Raw genomic sequence first — 21277 nt, forward strand, 5'->3', positions numbered from 1 at the left:
CCATCACTGACCATCGTGAATCTGCACTGGGCTCTATCATTGACTATCATGACCTTGCCTATTAACAACTTGCACCCAGACTGTCACCAACACTTTTTAAAAGATGATATCCAGCATCTCGCTTATTGAAACTGCGCTCATCAGATGTGCACACTTCTGTCTAGGCAACCATTTAGTGCTCATCTCGGAAGGAATTTAAGTGTCAACCACTTCGGTGTGAGTTTAGAGTCAAATGTAGGCCAGACCAAGTGGGAATGAAAAATTTCTTTACAAAGAGTATTAAGTAAACCAAATACATTTTTACAATAATCAGCAGTGGTTACGTAAAATAAAAGAAAGAATGCTGATGATCTGAAACAAAAACAGAAACTGCTGGAGAAACTCTGCAGGTCTGGCAGCATCTGTGACAAAAAAGCAGAATTAAAGTTAAGTCCAGTGACCCTTCTTCAGTGGTGCTTGCACTGTTGAATTCAGATTTCACCTTTTGGGATTTGAACCCAAGTCCCTAGAGCAGTAGCCTGGAGTTCTGGATTATTAGTTCAGTGACATTACCACAACACCCCACCATCTTCAGCCGTCCCTGACTCTTTCCAATAATTGTATGAGCTCATATCTTCTCCTGCTCCTCAGATGTTGCCAGACCTGCTGTGCTTTTCCAGCACCATACTCTTGACTCTGAGCTCATATCTTGTCTGCCAGTAATTATAACTTCAGTCTGAGTAATAGCTAGAGGAGCCCAACATGAGGGAGGGGAAGCTAAAGAAGCTAAAGCAATATTCAGGTTATTGTTTCTTCAGGAGTACCAGAACAGCTGTCCTGGCAGCAGTAACAAATGTTTCAGGTGCTTCCTTTCTGTCAGGTATTCTTTTTGGCAAGACAAGCATCCAGTTCACTGGATCACATGCTCCTGTTAGGGAATGGACTACCCCAACATCAATGGTAAAGCAAATCAGGGCAAGACTTATACACTTAATGATAGAGTCCTGAGGAGTTTTGCCAAACAAAGCAACCTTGCAGTGTAGGTTCATAGTACCTTGAAAGTGGAGTCGCAGGTAGATAGTATAACGAAGAAGGCATTTGGTATGCTTGCCTTTACTTGGCACTGCATTGAGTATAGGAGTTAGGAGGTCACGTTAGGGGTGTACAGGACATTGGTGAGGCCACGTTTGGAATACCATGTTCATTTCTCCCTGCTATAAAATAAATGTTGTGAAACTTGAAAGGGTTCAGAAAATATTTACAAGGATATTGCCAGATTGGAAGGTTTCAGCTGTAGGGAGAGGCTGAGTAGACTGGGGCTGTTTCCCCCGGAGCATCGGAGGCTAAGGGGTGAACTTATAAAGGTTTATAAAACCATAAGGAGCATTGATAGGGTGATTAGCCAAGATCTTTTTCCCAGGGTAGGGGAGTCCAAAACCAGAAGGCATACATTTAAGATGAGAAATGAAAGATTTAAAAGGAACCTAAGGAGCAACTTTTTCACGCAGAGGATGGTGTTTGTATGGAATGAGCTGCCAGACGAAGTAGTTTATCCTGGTACAAATAGAACATTCAAAAGGCACCTGGATGGGTATGTGAATATCAAGGGGTCAGACGGATATGGGCCAAATGCTGGCAAATGGAATCAGATTAAACCCAATCATACAACTTGTATAGTATAATTCACAACTCAGTCTATCCCAGGTGAATCTCCTTCAGAGAAGTCGAAAATCAATTCAAAATTCAAGCAAATTTAAGGAAACAATCTGTTAAATTCCACACTAACTCTCATAGGCAATTGAAACAAGCCAGGAGATCACTGGGTTCCTTTAGATCCCTGCATTACTCGCTCAGAATAATTCTATTTATGATATCACTTTCAGAGTAAAAATGCTCCTCGGCTCCTCTCTATGTCTCACCCAATGGGATAACTGAGTTCAGGAAAAGATTTGCTGAGTGGGGCTGCATTGAACTCCTAATCTTGCATACAGTGGTGCATCATCTTAACATGATGTGACATTACTGGAACATCTCGTAATGTAAACAAAACATGTAAAGGAGCAGATAAGTCTAATTGTAACCAGCATTGTTAAATGCATCCAAACTATTCACTCCAAACTTTGTAAATATTGCACATTTTAAGCACATTCAGTTGACTCAGTATAGTGATTGGAGCCAGGTGGATCTTATTGACTGTGAGATCCTTGATTGGGTCTTAACCTGGGCCATTCAGGGAGCCCTGGCTGACAGATATAACCAGGAGATTTAGAGTTTCCTCAGTTTAGGGAACTGACTATGTGCTGGCTGGGCCACAGTCAGTGTGTTACTGCTGCTGTTGGTTTCTATTTGTTTTTGGGAGAATCTGATTCCTGAGCTGGCTGGATTATATAGCCAGTTTGTTAACTGGTATTCCTTTTATTGGGGACTGATTTCTAAACTGCCTGATCTAAACAGTCAATGTGTTTCAGATGTAATTCAGCTGTCATCAGGGAACTGTTGTTTCACTGGCTGGTCACAGCCTGTGAGTTCCTCTTTTTTCTTTTACTTTGAGAAAAGGACAATGTTGATTTTGTGGCAGGGCTTAGCCCTTGCATTCTGGTTTTATTTGTTTTTTGAAAGTGTTTTCACTTTTTTTAACATTTGGACTGAGCCTCTGTGAGAAAATACACCTTTCCAGATGACCTGTTCCTGTGGGTAAGCCTAGCCTTTGTCAGTGGACCAGGCCTCTGTAAAGACTGAACACCTGTGTGTAGGCTGGGAGGTGAGCATTTGCTGCATCCTGGAGTTTAGGAGTAGACCCTGCCTTTGGGAGTGAACAAACCCCTACACCTTTACAATGTACTGTGTTCCTGTGAGTGGGCCTGGTTCTCTGTGGATGAGCCAGGACTCTCTGGAGACCGAACACGTATGTGCTGTGGGATGTGCATTTGCTGCCTTGAGGAGTGGACTCTGCCCTCGGTTGTGGACTCTGTTTTTGGCAATGGACTCTACATTTTGAAGAGAATGGTTTATAGTAATGAACTCTGTACCAGAGGGACACTGTTGATAATTAACTCTGTCTTGTTGCTTGCTGGGTTTATTACCTGCACTGTTTCGTGTGTCCCTGGGTCTGGCAGACCTAACTGTGAGCTGGATGGGTCATAGGTCGTCCTGAAAGCTGTCATCCCAAGAGCCAGAGGGTGGGTAGGCCGTCCTGTGAACCTGAAGTTGGGTAGACTGCCCCGAGAGCCGGAAGGTGGGTAGACCATTTTCATCCTGAGAAAGGGTAATCGGGATGGGCTCTCCCTGAGGTGGCTGGAAAGTATGTCAGAGTGGCCGAGAGCCAGAAGGTGCATAGGTGCAGGCTGAGATCCGGAAAGCTTGTGAGCTGCCCTGTGCACTGTCATCCCCGGGAAGGGGATGAGCTGGCCTAGAGGTGGCCAGAAGGTGTGTCGGGGCAGTCCACAGGTCGGGTGGCACATCAGGATAGGTGAGAGCCAGATGGTACATAGGGGAAGACTGAGAGCTGGAAGGTGGGTAGGCCATCTTCAGCACTTTCACCCCAGGCAGATACCAGGACGAGCTGTCCTAGAAGGCACAAAGGATGGTTAGGGAAGCCAGAAAGTTGGTAGACCGTCCTGACTGCTGTTCTCCTGGTTGCGGGGGGAGGAGGGGGGAGGTGGGAAGCAGGATGGGCTGTGCGGCTGGAAGCTGTGTCAGGTCAGACCAAGAGCCAGAAGGGGCATGGGGTAGGCTGCCTTAGAGTGGCTGGAAGGTTGGAGGGATGGGTGGGTCCCTGGGGGTGGGTGAGGCAGTCTGTATTCTATGCACTGTTTCTTAAATCATTGCACTGTCGAGTATGTATTTGTTACTGCTACCTTTGTGATGACTGAAGGTGGGATTTGAGGTTTGTCCTCATTTCCCTGGAAACTGGTTGAACGGTGGGTTTAGGCTTTGGCTTTGCTGCCCCTCTCCCTTGTAAATTGCTCATTCTCTGTATACAGCTTTGAATGTTAATTGTTTGTAAACTGTATACTGTTTAAAATAAAAAAAAACAAGGAATTCACAATCTCCTCACTTGAGAGATTGACTCTAAGCTGGCTGGCTACAGCCAGTGTACTGTGCACCTATAAATACAGGATGACTTGGTGAAAGGATACTGGCCTCTATGCAGTTATTTCATTAACCCTATGCAGACTGATTTGACAACAAAATACTGGGCAAGTGAATCTATGGAAATTTGCCAGAAGAAAATTATAAAATAAGCACGTGAGCTGGTTGGCTTTTTCCCTTTAAGAGCTGTTAAACCTTGGATAATTGCAAATCACAAATCTGAAAAAAGCTAGACTTCTGTAAGTTGAGGGTGTTAAAGTTACAAAATAAAAATGTTAGAGACCTGCGGCAGACTAGCCATGATCAAATTCAATGTGAAACCATCTTAAGCAGCTAAATGACTTACCCTCTTCTTTATTTCTTATCTCTAGCTATCTTAAATACAGGTGATGAACTTGTCACGTGTTTCTGTACAGAGACCAGTCAAATAAAATGCAGATTTCACTATTCTGATGTCATTGAATTCCAGCTATACCACATTGTTTCCCTTTAACTTTCCCAATAGTTGTTTCAGGTTCCTGAGGGTGGAATTGCTTTACACCAAGAAGAGAAAAGACATAGAAGAAAACACCTAATGTTCTGTCCTTATGTAATCGGCAGGCAAGGACAAAGACAGCACTGATTTCTGGGTACATAAGGGTGCGCAAAAATTGGCAACAGAAATTAAAATGCTTCCAAAAATAGCTCTTAAAGGGCAACCCCACCCTACCCTACTCTTAAAGCATATTCATAATACATAGAGTACAAATTGGAATGTTTTCAAATCTTCAGTTAATCGGAGCTTTGGATAAACAGTTAGCCCGATCTCACTCTGTTGTTCCTGGCAGACATGCTTTTTCCAGAGGTGAGATCAATATTAACAATTGTACCAGTGAGATTTCGGTAAGTTAATAATCTGTATTCATTCTCTTTAAATGTCTGCTCTTTAACCTGCATTTGTGCTGTAGAGGGAATTGCCAAATCAAATTTGACTTCTATATCCAGTGAACTGCTAGTCATTGTACATCCAGGAAGACATGGGAAATTAGGCTTGCTTTAAAGAAGAAGGATGCTTTCATTGATTAGTTTAGTCTTATAGCTTGTGCGTTCAATGAGAATGATAACAGATAGGAAATATAATTGTGAATTTTTAGCTCTCTCAAGGCCAATCTCTTTGACCAATGTCTTAAGCACTCTTAGTAATATCTCTTTTGGCCAGTCCACATTTTTTGATTACATAAAGGACATTCTTCTGCTACAGATGCAACTTGTTGATAAGGGAGCAATCTGATTCAGAGGCAGCTTCACAAGTCAAAATGCAATATCATTCTGAGAGAGTTAACGATTTTAGACTCTAACGTGCTCAAGCCAAATATTTCTTATTTCTCTTTTAAATTTAAAGCTGGACCTTCAGCTTACTCCTTCCAAGAAATAAAAATTCCGAAAGAAACCAGCCATCAATCAGTTCATTTTCATATTACTCATTACGAAACAGGATAAAAATGTTTTTATTATCCTTGTAAACCATATTCATTAATTTCCCCAAATATCAGCATATTTGCACACCCATTTGTTGATCTTGTGGTTTGCTAGCAAGATGCTGGCTCCTGCAGACTTTGGTTGCCCTAGCAACCCCAGGCCTTATCTGGTACTGAATTTCTGGCACGCATACAGCAGGGCCTTTCAATTTTCTCTATTTCCCCTTCCCTGCTTTTAGCTCCCTTCAGCCTTAAATCGCATAATGTATTACATACATCCTTTACCGTTTAGTTTTTATAGCTTTGAAGTTTCCAGTAATCACTTTATTGAGCTGCTGGTGCCATTTTTCATATTCTATCATTGGCGCCTGGGCATAGCCAATGGAATTTAGTGTGTCCTATTCCAGGTAAGATAAAGAATGGCTGGCACCTTCTATTTGTTTTTAAAATTTCTTTCAAACGCACTGTGTAGGAAAAGAAGCCCTGGGCCGAGAAATATGTTTTTTTTCCTCTTATATTTGTTCCTTTTGCTGAACAATTTTATGTGAGGTGTTTTCCTGTTTCATTTTATACATAAACGGGCACACAAATGGATTAACAATGTCAGGGCTGAGACTATATTTCACACCTCAACTGTTATGTGTGCTAAAACATTGAGTTCCCGAAGTTATGGAAAAACCGTAAATATAATTATTTACACGTCATTAAAATTTAATAATGAATGACCTCATATCTCCTTCTGATTTTTATTAAACAAATCCTGGAGAGCAGTTTAAACTTCCAAAAAAATAAATTAAATGTAAACCCTGCAGTAATTGATGGATAATTTCCATCCTGCTTTAGAAGCAATGGTTTATTTTCAATAAATACCCCTTAGAGCTCATGATTTATTTTGCAAGTTGCCCCTATGGAACAGACTTTCCATGCCGTATGGATTCTGTGAGACCTGGTTGGAGACATTTTCCCGAAACTTATTATAAATAAAGATTAGAATGAAATCTCTGATTCATACGTTGTCTTTGTTGCTTTTTTTTGCAGAAAATCCAGAAAGATTCAACCACAGAGCAAAAAGCATTTATTATTGTAACTTTTCACATTTCTCAAAATATTGTTCCATGATATTTTAATTTTTTTTATTGATGGTAACAGCATATACAAAATGAATGTGTGAGAAGACACATTGAATACCTGGCCCATTGTGAAATGTTTCAGCACAATATGAGTTGCACAGTTTTGACCTTAGTCTTCTGTATCAGTGCAACTTTATCTTCCCTGTGGCAGCATCATTTTGTGCGGTTGTTCTCTGCATGTGTCATTAGTACAGAAATCACATGATAGCATGAAACAAAGGCAGAAATTGCTGGAGAAACTCAGCGGCTCTGGCAGCATCTGTGGAAAGAAAGGGGATATAACAATTCAGTTCCAGCAGCGCTGTTTCTGCTGGAGCCAAAGAGTTACATCTGCTTTCTCTTGACAGATGCTGCCAGACCTGCTGAGTTTCTCCAGTATTTTCTGTTTCTGTATCAGATCGTCAGCACCTACAATTCTTTGTTTTATTTTCACATGATAGCATACAGAACTTCCTTAGAATACCGACACTGCTTCTGAGTGTGCAAAGGAGACAGAATCACTGGTTGTGGACACAGACCACCTCAAGAGATGTCATGCTGTTCCATCGCTAATATAATAGAGGTAATCTACTCCACCCCCAATAAATGAATTTCCTGATGAATTTTAAAAGGTGTTGTTTCCTCAGCACTTTTTTTTCTGACGCTGCTCAGGAATCTCTGTACTAAAATGTGAGTTCCAGAATATCAACAATCCCTAAAATAAAAATTCTATTAAAATAGATCTGGACACCTCCTTCTACTGGCTAGTCTATAGCTGATAAAACATCAAGTGGAAAAAACAACTATTTCAGGATAAGCAATTGCCATGCTGTCAAATGTTATACAAAGTATTATAACATTTAAGAGGCATTTGGATAGGTATGTAAATAAGAAGGGTTTAGAGGGATATGGGAGAAAGTGAGAACTAAAGATGCTGGAGATCAGAGTCAAAAAGTGTGGAGCTGGAAAATCACAGCAGGCCAGTCAGCATCTGAGGACTAGGAGAGTCGATGTTTCAGGCATAGGCCCTTCATCAGAAGGGCTAATACCTGAAATGTTGACTGTCTTGCTCCTCAGATGCTCCCTGACCTGCTGTGCTTTTCCAGCACAACACTTTTCAATTTAGAGGGATATGGGCCAAATGCTGGCAAATGGGACTATGTCAGAGGAGTCTGTTCAGTGCTGTATGACTCTATGACACTAATACATCTCTTAACTACAATATCACTTTGAACCATTTCTGAAATCAAATTTAAAAAGCGTTATGAGAATACAAGACCATCAAATCGATATAATGAAGATGGTTTGGTTATTTGTGACTAACTTCTTCTTAAAGCGCTTATCCCTTCCCATCATTATCATGGGTCCAGCTGCATCCTAAATTATTTCAAGCGGTGACTTCCATTATTTTGTCAGCAGTCCATTCCTTGTATTGTGTCCATTGTAGTCCATTGTGTATTTTCACTGGTTGGGGATTCTAGAACGAGGAGCCATAGTCTACAAGTTAAAGCCAAACCATTCAAGAGGATTGTTAGACAGCACTTCTACACATGAAGGGTGGTAGGTGTTTGGAACTCTCTTCCACAAACTGCAGTGGATGCTGGATCAGTTGTTCCTTCTAAACCTGTGAGAGATTTTATTTTGGAAAGCAAAGGTTTGAAAGATATGGACCAACAGCAGGTATATGGAGTTGGGCCACAGATCAGCCATGATCTCATTAAATAGCAGAACGGGCTTGAGGGTCTGAATGGCCTATTAATGTACTTATGTTCCTATGTACTTTATTTTGACTGTATTTGCTACAATAATTATTGATTACAGTGATTGGAGGTATGGACCATTGAATCTACAAAGCTCTTTCAATATCTTTCAACATCACATTCGGATACTTTCAATACTTCATGCTTGACTACACTGAATTTTATTGGTCTGTTTAGTTATATATACTTTATCAAACTTATTACAAAATTCTTGAAACATCTGAACAGATTTGATTATAAGTTTGAGGGTTTCTTTCTCATTAAATGTGTTTTTTACCAATTTGTAAGGTTTAATTTCCAATCCCTGGGATACTCCACATAGCATGTGGTCCCACCCTGACTTAACTCTCCTAATAAGTTTTCCTCATTTTTGTCCTTTACCCAATTTCTTATCTATTCCTTGGTTTTACCCCAAATTTTCATTGTTTCTAAGGCTAAATGTTGTTATATGAAGTATGATTCTGAAATGTTTAATATTGGAGACTCTGTTAGTCTTCACCCAATCTGATGATGACACATAGCCTCAGGTGGAGAATGAGAGCTTGAGATCCTGAAATAGTCAGATGTGTCATGTCTGGCTCCTGATAATTTTCATAAGTATTGCTAACTAATGTAAATTGTAACTTTTGTTATTATTCAATAAACGACATCTTGTTACCACAAGTGCTTCTTCTTCTTAATACTCACAAGTGGTTCAGCCCCCACCACTCTTAACCAAAACCCCTTGGACTCAGTATGGAAAGAAGATTTGACGGCAGCAGTCTTCCCCAACCACAGATATATGGCAAAAGTAATATCTTACTTGTCAACTGGTTTTCTAGAAGTCAAGGTACATTATGTTATAGAACTCATCCCAGCCTTGTCAGGTTATTGCTTCTTAAAAAGAAAATATAAAAGAAGTTGATCAGTTGAGATTTTGTCTTTCTTTGTTGATATTTAGTTTCCCTAGTTACACCACGAGGCAGCACTGCTCGATTTCAACCTTTGTGACTGTGGGGAGTTTGCATATTCTCCCTGTGTCTGTGTGAATTTCCTCCAGGTGCTCTGGTTTCCTCTCAAAAATGCACAGGTTGACTGGTTTGGCTGTGCCAAATCGCCCTGTGGTTTACAGACTAGGCGAGTTAATTATGGTTAATGTGGGGGTTACGGGTATAAGGTGGGATGCTCTTCAAAGGGTTAGTGCAGACTTAATTGTCTGAATGGTTTCTAATTCCACTGTTGGGATTCTATGATTCTGATTATTATCATGTAGTTACTCATTAAAGCTGTCCATAATAATCAATTCCATCTTGTTGTGAAATATTGGTAGTAAACAAATCAATCCACATTTACCTGAGTCTTGTTTTGCCACTCTTTTGAAAATAGGAGTCAACGTCTGCTTCTTATCAATCTCCCAGGAGCTTCTCAGTGTTGATTTCTTAACAATAATTATCAATGTCTGTCTCACTTCTATTCTTCTGTTTCTCTTAACCATTTTTCAAGAGTCGCTCTTCTAAGTGTTCTAGCTTTAAATATTTCCACTTTATTTTTATGAACAGAAAAGACGTTTTGGAAAGCATAAAATGAAAAAATCTCGTCAATGATTTTTTTTCAAGAATCTACTTAACAAGCAAATATCTTTCTAATGTCATGTATTTCTAATTAACGCTTCAATAGCAGATGATCAGATCAGCCTTGCTTAACTCAGTGGAGAACACTTAGCCTGTGTTAGCCCAATCTCTAGTCATCATTTTTGTAACCACCAGTATATAATTCTTATTGACTTGTTGCTTTGTTTCTCTACATATAATTAAAGTTATAAGTGTTATAAGTGTTAAAATCAATAATTTGTTGAATTGTTGTTCAATAGTGGTTGTGTTATTCACAACCAGTAGAGATTCTCCATACTTTGCTTATTGTACCTCTAGGTTTAGTAATGTTTAATTATTACAATAGTGTTACAATGCAAAAGGAAACTATTTGGCCCATTGTGTCTGCATTGGTTCATTAAATAAGCATCATTACCTAATGTCAGTCTCCTGCTTTTTCTCCATATTCTTACACATTTTCTTAAATCTATATAATACCATATTATGTTTGGGTAAGTTATATTTTGGAGCATAATGGAGCTTAGCTTTCATAACATTCCAACTCTCAATCATGAAAGAATGCTTTAAGTGGAAAGGTCGATAAAGATGTTTTTATTTTTGCCTCATTTAGATCAGAATCTGCATTTGTGAGTGGGCTTATGTTATTAATTCTGATTTCTTTATCCCAATAACAGATTGATGGATCTACAAAAGGAAACTGGATCTATGATTCTACAATTAGGAGAAAGAAGACACACATTTAAGCGTAAGCACAAGATTCCAGGTTAATAAGATTCAAAACTCAAAGCAGTGGCAGTGACTGTACAAAATTGATTTATAAGTAGGTGATTCAGCACAAACAATTAGAAATAACAACATGTAAACAAATGTCTAACCTGAACTGAGAATCTAGTTTCCTCTAAAAGAAAAATATTTATAGAATTAATGTTTGTGATATTCATTTGATAACATTAACTTGCACTTCCAGATAAATGTAAGAAAGTCCAAGACAAGTTAAAATCATTGAAGGTGAGAGTTCCATCAAATAATGACTAGAAACCTGCTGGTTGTTAGTTGAATGGAGGAATATGGAGCAAACAGTGTCAGAGGAGAAGGTACATGTGGAGGCTCATGACTGGAAAAGATTCATGAAGTAGATGGAAAGTGATTTTGAGGTATGATAAAGTTTATAATGTTAATGTACTGAGGCATGGGGTGCCTTCGGTATTGTAACAGTTTGGAAGCAGGGATAATGGAGGGTGACTGGTATCATCGTCTTGTCCCTGATGTTTAAGTTTATATGTTCAGAGATTGTACTCCGTGATCCTGGTTGTCATATTAATTGGCATTTGTTAGTATGAAAACCTAGCTTTTGACTTGCATATTCTTCCTTACATCCATTCCACCACTAAGACCACCTCCTTTCCTTTGTACAATGATGCTCAGCTCGGTCTCTATCATTCACCTCCTGCTGTTAATCCATGCCTTTGTATTTATTTTATACACTTGAAATATCTGTAGAAAATAGAAACTAGGAGTTAAAGATGAGAACATATTAAAGAGATCTAGCCACAGGATAGATTGGTCTTTACTTAGATGCCTATACTTTAATTATTCTCATGCCTTACAAATGTCTAGAAAATTAAAGTTCCTTTCCATGTCACTTCTGATATTTAAAAAAAAAATTAGGATTTTATGGCTGTCCAGTACTGGACCTGCATTCAATTCTTAAGTAGTTCAATGTTAGGTCTTTGCCCATATTGTCTTCTTCAGTAATGGGTGGGGGGGGAGGGAGAATGTGATCTGGGACATTCACATTTTGGTTTTTGATCACATTCAGCAAACATCCAATGATTATAGATTCTGACCTAAAGCAGAAAGAAAATCTCATCCCTATGTCAGCTGTGTTATTGACGAGGAGCAATTAACACCTTGTGGAATGGGGCTAAAGATTTTGCTTAGATATGTGTTAGATCGTAGGATAAACCAAAGGCTGAAACCTAAAATCCTAAAGAGAAGCCATTAAACAAATGTAACTGTTGTCTGTAATATACCACTTGTAAGTTCGAGGACAAATCGATCACGTACGCCAAGGGTTGCCACATTGCAAAGCAACAATTAATTGATGAAGATAGCACAGAAATTAGAGTCCAGATAGAAATACCCTGTGGCTGTACTTGTTCTGGGAAGAATGCCATGAAGAGTAGGTGAATTGATTTAAAGAAAAAGCTTGACTTAAATGTTAGTAGGTAAGAGACCAGCTATGGAAAGTACTGTTTTAATCTGTTTATTGCTTCAATAACATTTCCAAAAAAAGCTAATTAAAAGTGTTCAGTTACCACAAATGGAAAAAAAGACACAGGCTTTTCCCTTTGCACACATACTATCAGTCCTTCTTTTCATGCCATTTTTCCTGTAACCATCGAGTGTGATGTTTTGTATAATTTTTCCTGGAGCCTAGCAGCTTAAGCTATTAATTGACCGTGAACCTATCAATAAGGGTGATTCCTCCTCAGAGAGTTCCACAGCACAGTCTCACAGATTTGCAATGTGACACCTCCCATAGGGAAATCAGCAATTAGTCCTTTAGTGTACAGGTGACCAGTGTTCATAGTTAAGTTCAACAGTTCATTTGGCCTTTCCTAGTTTCTATTAGCTTGAGGTTCTATTAGCTTTAAGCTGAATATAATGTTTACAAAGCAGTCTGGTAGTATGCTTGTTTAAAGAATACATTTTTCCACTGAACATTTTGGGTTTGATTTTGTGCTATTTGTCCTGGCGGAAGACTGAATTTTGTGTTCATTGCTGGCGTAAGCGAGACTTCATATCGGCGCAAAATATTTTTATATTGAAAACAAAATGTTTACATTAACATTCAAATCCTGGACTGTGGCACTTTGGAGGCTCATATTGGCACACTAATGATGAGCAACAATTTTAGCTAGGTTTCTGATGCAAGTGACCTTACCTCTGTCGACCTGCAAATATATTGTATAAAAATCCTAAGCTGTTAGTGCAACGCAAGTTCCAATTCAGATCATGTATTTTTATATTTGATTTTCATGTTTAAATTGGTAAACGACATTGCATTTCAAGGTCTGTTCAAACACAGTATTCTGCAAATCCTCGCTTCAGTGTGTCCATTATTGAAATTGGCATTTACATTTCCTTTGTTCCTGATGTATTATGGGGTATAAAAGTTCAAAATAGTTAAAATAACAGCACACATGGGACTATTTGAGAGATTTCCTCTGTATGCTTTCGGTAATGAATCCTAAGCCCAGATGGCACAGATCTTCTGCTTTTTGTGTTTCACTAGCTTTGCTCAATGAAACACGTGTGTGTAATACTGTGAAAGATTCATTGTTTGAATGAGACAGCATCATATCTGAACTGAGCAAGCTAAATTATGAGCCAAACTTAATTATTTAGATTTTTTTGATACTCCCTCTTGAAATGTGGCATCAAATGTTGTCCATCACTATTTGTTCTGAGTTGATTTGATGATGTGATTATTGGAGCATTAATTTTGCTACAAGAGCTGGGCAATTTTGAGTCAAGATGTTAAAAATCACACAACACCAGGTTATAGTGCAATAGGTTTATTTGGAAACACTAGCTTTCGGAGGGCCGCTCCTTCATCAGGTGGTTCATCACAATCACCTGATAAAGAAGCAGCGCTCCGAATGCTTCCAAATAAACCTGTTGGACTGTAACCTGGTGTTGTGATTTTTAACTTTGTACACCCTAGTCCAACACTGGTGAATCCAAATCTTGAGTCAAGAATATTGACTTGGCGCTGGAGTCACATGTAGGACAAACCTGCTAATTAAGCACGGTAGGCTTCTTTCCCTGGTGGATATTGGTGATTCAGTGCTTTTTTAATAACCATCTAAAATTATTTTATCTCCACTTTTATTAAACTGAATTTGAATTGTCGAACTGACTTGGAATGATTTCTCATTCCATGGATTATTAATTCAAGCCTCTGGATGACCAGCCCAGTAAAAAATAACCACAACAGCATCTTTTGCCCTATCTTGTGAAATAACCATGATAACATCTTTTGCCTTCAGTTATGAGTTGTGCATTCTCACTTGTGCGGTTGCCCAGTTAGACAATACTTAAAAAAAAAACACAAGTCCAATTATTTGTGGATGAGAGACAATTTTTTTCCTTCATAATTAATGGCCCAAAGTCTAATTGATTTCTCAAAAATCACAGGTTTCAGAGTCTTAACTCCTGCGATTTAAGTCTTTGTTTTTTTTTATTATTGTAGAAAAGCAGCCATCCATCTACAGGACTTCTTGTTGTGCTGGTTTCTATGTGTTGACAATTAAGTGAATTTATAATCAGCAATGTGAAGATTCTAAACAATACCTCAATGCAGTTGGACACAGATGGTACTGTCTATTGATCACATAGAATGACAGAGAATATATAACACAGGCCCATTTATGTCAGTGTTCAATGCTGTAATCAAACACCCCTTCATTCTTCCTCATTTAACTCTTTTACTAAAATCCTTACATTTTCACTACTCTCTGGGTAAAAAGGTTTCATCAGAAATAACGCCTTGATTTCTTGGTGATTATTATACATAAATGGCATCCAGTTTTGCTATTCCCCACAGTTGTAAATTCTATAATTGTGCCCACTCTATTAAAACCATACATTATCTCAAAAGATCTTCAAAGATCACCCCTCAATCCTCTTTTAACAAAAGTAAAGGGACTAACCTGTGAGTGCTTTTCTAGTAGATGTAGTCTCTCAGTTCTGGTATCATTCCAGTAAATGTTTTAATTCACTCAAAACTTAGTGTTTCTGGAAGATATTTTCACTAAAATGCATTTAACATGCTTAAGGAACAATGTAGTAAGGCAGATTACAATGTCAAGTCTTTTGCTGTAGCCTTGAGCAGGTGTCTAACTGTGAGGATGAACTATGAATAAGGGGCAGAATGACTATGGCAAGAAATGTGAGAATCGTATTTGACATTAAGCAAGGCACATCTTAATGTTGGGAGTAAAAAATTATATTTTCCAAATTCTGGACTTCATGATGAATTTTTACAAGGAAGTGACAAGGGCCTATGTTGGAGGATTAATTATGATTATCACCCTTATCACCACTTTGTTTTTCCTTATGAATATGCAGTTTCCTACCACCCATCGGATGGAAAATTTAATTTCTGACAGATAAGTCTGAGTGAGAATCTGGTGACTCCAGCTTGTTACTTGCTCTCCAGAATTCCTTCTTGGATGTTGGCACAATATCTCAGGGAATGCTCTGTGGGCTGTGTCTGCTCATACCAACTCCATGGACACTGGCATCTGACACGTGCCAGGCTCTCTGCATTTGTCATGGCGCATCTCCAATCCACTTACGGTTTGCTTCTGCACTTTGAAACACATCATTAACTAGCATTGCAATGCTGTTTCAAGGACACTCTGCATGCAGGGGCATGCATCCAACTCACAAATTGGATCAGTTTACATCTTAAGGTTGCTCACTTGCTTTCTGAGCATTCACTCTACTTGGATGATCACGGAATCCATGCCTTTCACTGCTAAAGTAACACCAAGTCTAAGATTGGTACAGGTCAGAGACCTTCAGATGCCTTTGCACATAACACTGTTGAGTTATGTTCTCAAACCAGTTTTATCCCATGAATTTACGGAACAAGATCTTCAATTGGTTAAGTTTTGTTGTCTCGGGAGTTCAATAAGTTTAGTCCAGTCAAGTGTAAAAGCTTTCAATCAGTTTATGTAAGTGCAGATTTGTTAAAGTAAACAACATCAAAGACTTAAAAGAGCTATTCTCAGGAGTAACTTCCAGTGAAAAGTGGACATGAGAAGTAACTTTAGGTGTGCTAATATATACAGGCTTCAAGAAAGAACTGAAATCAGTTGGTTTTAATGGAACAAGCTAATGGATATGCAATTATGATTTGCTCTGTCTCCAGCATTGTGTATTTGTTGGTACATCCTGCAGTATCCCTGCTCCACTGCTAGTCATTCTGTCACCCAGTTTGTTTATCTAGTATTGTCACAGTGTTATTGTCCATAGGTACAAGCATCACAGTGAACTCTTTCATCCTCCTGAGATTTTGAAAATAGAGCAATAGCAAACCAAATGAGTGCTTGTTCTTTAATCTCTCAAATTCTACTATGGGTACTCCAACAAATCTTTGAAAATTTCTTCCTTGAAGAAGAAGCACTGTGCTATTTTATTGATTGTTTGTTTCTTTCCCCTTTCTTACCCTATGCTAAAAAAGAGTTTCAAACTGTCGACTGTTACGATCAAGCATGGAGGGATGAATAAACTGCTGCTTTCTTTTTCACTCCTGATAAAGTTTGATCTTTTTAAAATGATATGATTGCTTAATTCAAAATGTACTCCACCATGTGTACGACTATGAAGAACAAACTGGTCAGATCTCCTGAGTCAGCAAGTAAAGCAGTTGTTCTGGTATTTTTTTAAAAAACTCACTCAGTTAAAAGCATGACCATTATTAAAGGTATGACCATTATTAACACGTAAAACCAATTTCAAACTTCAGACACATGAGCACGTGAGCAAACAAATTAAGTCATAGGGTGGGGAGGGATGGAATTGCAAAAAATGTTAAAGTTCATAAGTAAAAGTATTAAATGTTTCAATGTTGGTTTTGAAGTTTCGTTGGAGTTATAGTTAAGCTAGTTGTTCTGCTGCAGTCTCTTTCAAACTGTAATCTGTCCTTTTCTAGAATATCTGCTGCAACATTTAATGTTCCCTTAATTTTTAAATTCTCTATCTCTGTGATGTGTTCCAAGTTGTAGCAGAGATAACGTTTAAGCTTAAAGAAAATGTTGAGACAGTTGCTGTGTCTTTCATCCTGCCGGCCTTCTTGATGTTTCTACCTTCTGGAGCTAACAGAAAAAAAGCTTTTTATCATAGGTTTTCAAGGGAAAGTGTTTGGATCATGTGGCTATTGGCGCAAAATGGAGATGGACCATATGATCAAATGAGCTTCAATCTCCCAATATCAATTTATCAAGATCTTATTGAATCAGAAAGGGGTCCTCAGCACCCTTTTTGAGATTTTTTGCAAAATGCGTTTCAGTTGAGTTCCTTTTATCTCTAGTTTTTCCTATAGATGAGGTGTTTCAGTTTCAATCACTGTAACACAAATCCATTCTTTAGCACTGTTGTTTTTGCATTCATTTTGAGACACAGTATAGATCCTGGTCAGTTTGTTGGGTAGAACATTTCCACAGGTATTTAAAACAGTGCTTTAGCTCAATTAAAACTGCTTAAGGTTCAGGTGTGAAATTGGTCAATCAGAATTAAAGATTAATAGTCTATTTATTACAACTTCATGAGACAGTGTATTGTACAGATACAGGCAAGACAATCTTTACTTTTAATCTTTTCTTCCTCATTGCATGACTGGCTCCTTGGCTAGATTATCACTGAACAGATTCTTAATTTTATGACAAATTATCTTGTCAGTTAATGATCCAATTTCCACCACTTTAGTTACTTATGTCAGGCATCAAGTATATTGCTTAATCTCCCACCTATTCACATTGGTAGAGTGTATAGCTCCTTTGAGGTATATAGCCACAAGTAATATCTTGAGCAACAGACCACACACGTTACATTTTATATTGGGAAAATGTGCAAAGCTGTTTAACTCTTTCCATTGCCTTACAATTCTTTGGGATGTTGCTGTGCAATAAGAGTTTCCAATAACAGCGACCACATTTTGAGTGCAATTTATTGATTGCGATAATTTTGGAACATCCTAAGAACATGATCTGCCACAATCGAAATGCAAGTGCCTTCTTTGTAAGCACAGGAATATATGAATCCCTTCAAAACATGTTTTCTGAAAAGTGACATCAAGCAGAAGCTGACAATGACTTTGCACTCTTATAATAATTGTAGGTTCAACACCTGACTTGTCAAATGAATAAACCAGTAAAAGAAAGTGAAAAACAACAAAAAAGTAAATATTCCAGTATCAGGACTGTTAGTTTGTAATGCATTAAATAGCTTGGATCAAGTTTTAACAGCTGATCGAGAAACAGCTGTAGACTCTCTAAGAAAGAAGTAGGTTGTCAACCAAATATGTTGACGGCTGACTCACTTTTGATGCCGGACAACCCACATTGGCAAATAACGTCTGAGACATCCTGACCTTTAATAATTAAAAAAGAAAGAAATTATATTAATTTAGTTTTTATTAACTCGGTGGGCACTGAACTTCTTTTTGTAAGTGGGCTGTACAATTATTCTTGTATGTTGTTTACACAAGTCAGTTCCTATCAGTGTTCAATGAGAAACTATAAACAAAAACTGGGTATTTTTGTGTTCGGAGTTGATCTAAAAAATCCAGTTTATTAATAAAATGCCACCATAACTCTTATAAGATTAGTGTTTGCTCAGTCAAAGGAATTTTAAAAGTTCACCTATGTGAGGCAATGCTTCAGGAATCAGTTTCAATTTTTACTTGCTCTCTATAGTGTGTTAAAGTAACTCCTCAAATTAACAGTATGCCTTTAAAATTCCTGAAATAAATGAGTCACTTAATAAAATCCAATGTTTAAAAGTTCAATGGTCTGACTTTTACGGCAGATGTTCAACAATTAATACTAAAGTACTTCAAGAGAAGAACTATCTTTGGAATTTGAACATAGGTTCACCCACTGGAAACATGATAATTTGTCCATTGAAATTAATGCGTAGTGGACCATAAAATAGATGTAAAATTATGTTGTCAGTTTGTCCCATTCTGTGTTAGAGCACTAATGAGGGGAAATTGCTGATACGTCATTTGCTCATGACACTAATCTACCTCACCTCACCCTTACTGCCGATAAAAAAAAATTCATATTGATCCATCCGGTACCCTCCACCCATTGCAACCACTGTGGAATGTTGTGCATGAGTTGAAGAGATTTGTGTGCTTTGATAATCCCTTGAATAATGCTGTTGGGAGTTTCTTGCTCCTAATAGGGCCACTTGTAGCACCAAGGTTGTGAGAAGATGCTGAGCAAAGTACAGAACAAACAATGGCCAATGACTGATCAGATGAAAGGAGACATCACCAGCTGTAAAGGCAGAAGAAAACGGCAACAACAAAATGGTCTTGGTCATTGTGGTCCAACACATTACTGAAATCTTATCACCTATGCATCATCATTGTCTTGACAATGATAGTTCCTCAAGTCCCCCTGTTATATAATACTATGCACAAGCTGCTACCAAGGTCTGCCAGAAGTGATTGTTTAGCAAGAAAGACCTCCTCAAGTCAACTAAAACCCTAGCTTGTCAAGTTGTAGCTATCAACACACTCCTGTACCACAGTGAGGCTTGAAGGGAACTCATTGACTAATAAGAGCCCTAGAGAAATTCCATCAGCAATACCTTCAACACTTGCTTTGGACTCAAAAGAAGGATTATCAAACAAATGCCAGTATCCTTCTTGAAATTAGCTGCACAAGCAATCTGGCAAGCTCCTGCAAGATCAACTTTGGTGGAATGAATATAGGTGACTGAAAAGCATTTCTCCATCAGATCTTGTTTTCTCAGTTCTCAAATGTCCCGTATTCTAATGGAGGATTAAAATAATGTTTCAAAGACACTGCAAAGTTCTCCACAAAGTGTGGCAGCATTGACATGAATGACCAGGAGGAGATTGATACTAACTGTTCAAAATGGTGACAACTTGTCCATCAAGCTGTATCATGCTTTCAGACACAACATCTGAGTGAAGAAGCTGACTGGTGACAGAGAAGGAAAGAAAAAGAAACAAATCCTGCATTTTGGATCCCATTACCTTTCGGGACATTCTGTCATATGTTCTCAGTAACATACAGGTCGAAAATCAGCCTGTTCTTTCACATGGAGGCTCATGGTAAAAACTCATGGCCCTGAGTTGACCATTCTTGATTGAGAGATAGCTAATGTTTACCCTATACAATATCCATCACAGATGAAGTTCTCAATTATCTGGCTCGAGCTACTTGAACAGAGTCCTCAGTATAATCCTATCCTTATTCAATGCATGTGTGCTTTTCACAAATTTGCGTAATAGGACATCCTGTTAGCTTGACCATCATGCATGTCACAAAATTAGTTATAATTTACTGATATGGATTTTTGTGAAAATATTTGAGGCCGGATCATATATTCTTTTCTGGTCATGTAAACCATTTCTTCCCCCCACCCCACCAACTCCCAAATCAATCTGTCTTTATTACTTCTTTGAGTAAGGCTGACAATGTCAATTCATACCAGATTTTGGCGAGTTTACACTATGTTCAGCAGCACGAAATGTGTTGCTTTAACTTGAGGCTTATAATAATATAAAGTTGACTTCCTTGAAGTAGAAAGTAACTATTTTATGAAGTGATGTTGAATATTATTTTGTTTTACATTAGGACATATACATAATAGATTTATATGCCATTACATAAATATACGTAATTTGACATGTTTTGAATTGAACCACAATGAAACATATTGGGAAACAGTTACTGCAGGACAGAGAGTCTGCTGTGTAACTACAATGCAAATAGAGACAGACTAGGACAAATTCAATTTGAAATGGATTACCCCCCATTATCTCACGGATGAAGTTAGAAAAATTGAAAGCAATACCACAATAGAGCAGAAATGAAAGTTAGCAGTGTTACTAAACTTGTTGTCACTGCCATCTTACAGCTCCCTCAAGTGTTTGCTAAAACATGGGGAAACTTTTCCCCATTCTGAATTTTAATTGTCCCCCTAGGTATAATAAAAGACATTCTGACTGGAAATGGTGTGCTTGAATTTGTGTCATGTCTGAAGTTTAAAAAATAAACCTCAACAATGTGGTGCTCTCTTTTGCAGCCCTCAATTTGTCGTGAAAAACCTCCAATGTAGTAAATACTTGTACAATTATAGGTTTAAAGACTGGTCAGTGTTAGCTGATATTTTAAATCTGCTTTACTTTTTTCCTTTGTGAACAATTAATGCAATATCACAGCTGTGTAGGATTATGCAGCTGGTTTTCAACTGGAGACTGAGTTTAGCTTTGATTGTGTTGAAGTGAAATTCAATTAAAATACATTTTGTGCCAACCGATTGCAAATATACTTACAGCTCATTTTAAACCTCTGTGGGACTTTTCTTAAAAACAAAAATGCAGATATCTATATTGAAGTAACTCTAGACTGGAGCAGTTTGGTGCCTTTTTCTAATGATGAACATTACGTTGGTGTGAAATAAAAACATTACGTTGGTGTGAAATAAAAACAGAAATTGCTGGTAAAACTCAACAG

The 21277-nt window shown here is 38.1% G+C and overlaps 1 long non-coding RNA gene across 2 annotated transcripts; it reads left to right on the forward strand.

The window, feature by feature from the left end:
- The first annotated feature begins 2467 nt into the window (after positions 1–2467).
- Positions 2468–20308, forward strand: LOC122561930. Of its 2 annotated transcripts, none has more exons than XR_006315159.1 (4): positions 2468–2500; positions 7099–7220; positions 10661–10731; positions 18969–20308. It is a non-coding gene; the product is annotated as an uncharacterized LOC122561930 (long non-coding RNA). The 2 variants fall into 2 exon arrangements; XR_006315158.1 differs by lacking the exon at positions 2468–2500 and adding an exon at positions 2980–3214.
- Positions 20309–21277: the final 969 nt, after the last annotated feature.

This window comes from Chiloscyllium plagiosum, chromosome 24, assembly GCF_004010195.1.
Source record: "Chiloscyllium plagiosum isolate BGI_BamShark_2017 chromosome 24, ASM401019v2, whole genome shotgun sequence".
Taxonomy (NCBI): domain Eukaryota; kingdom Metazoa; phylum Chordata; class Chondrichthyes; order Orectolobiformes; family Hemiscylliidae; genus Chiloscyllium; species Chiloscyllium plagiosum.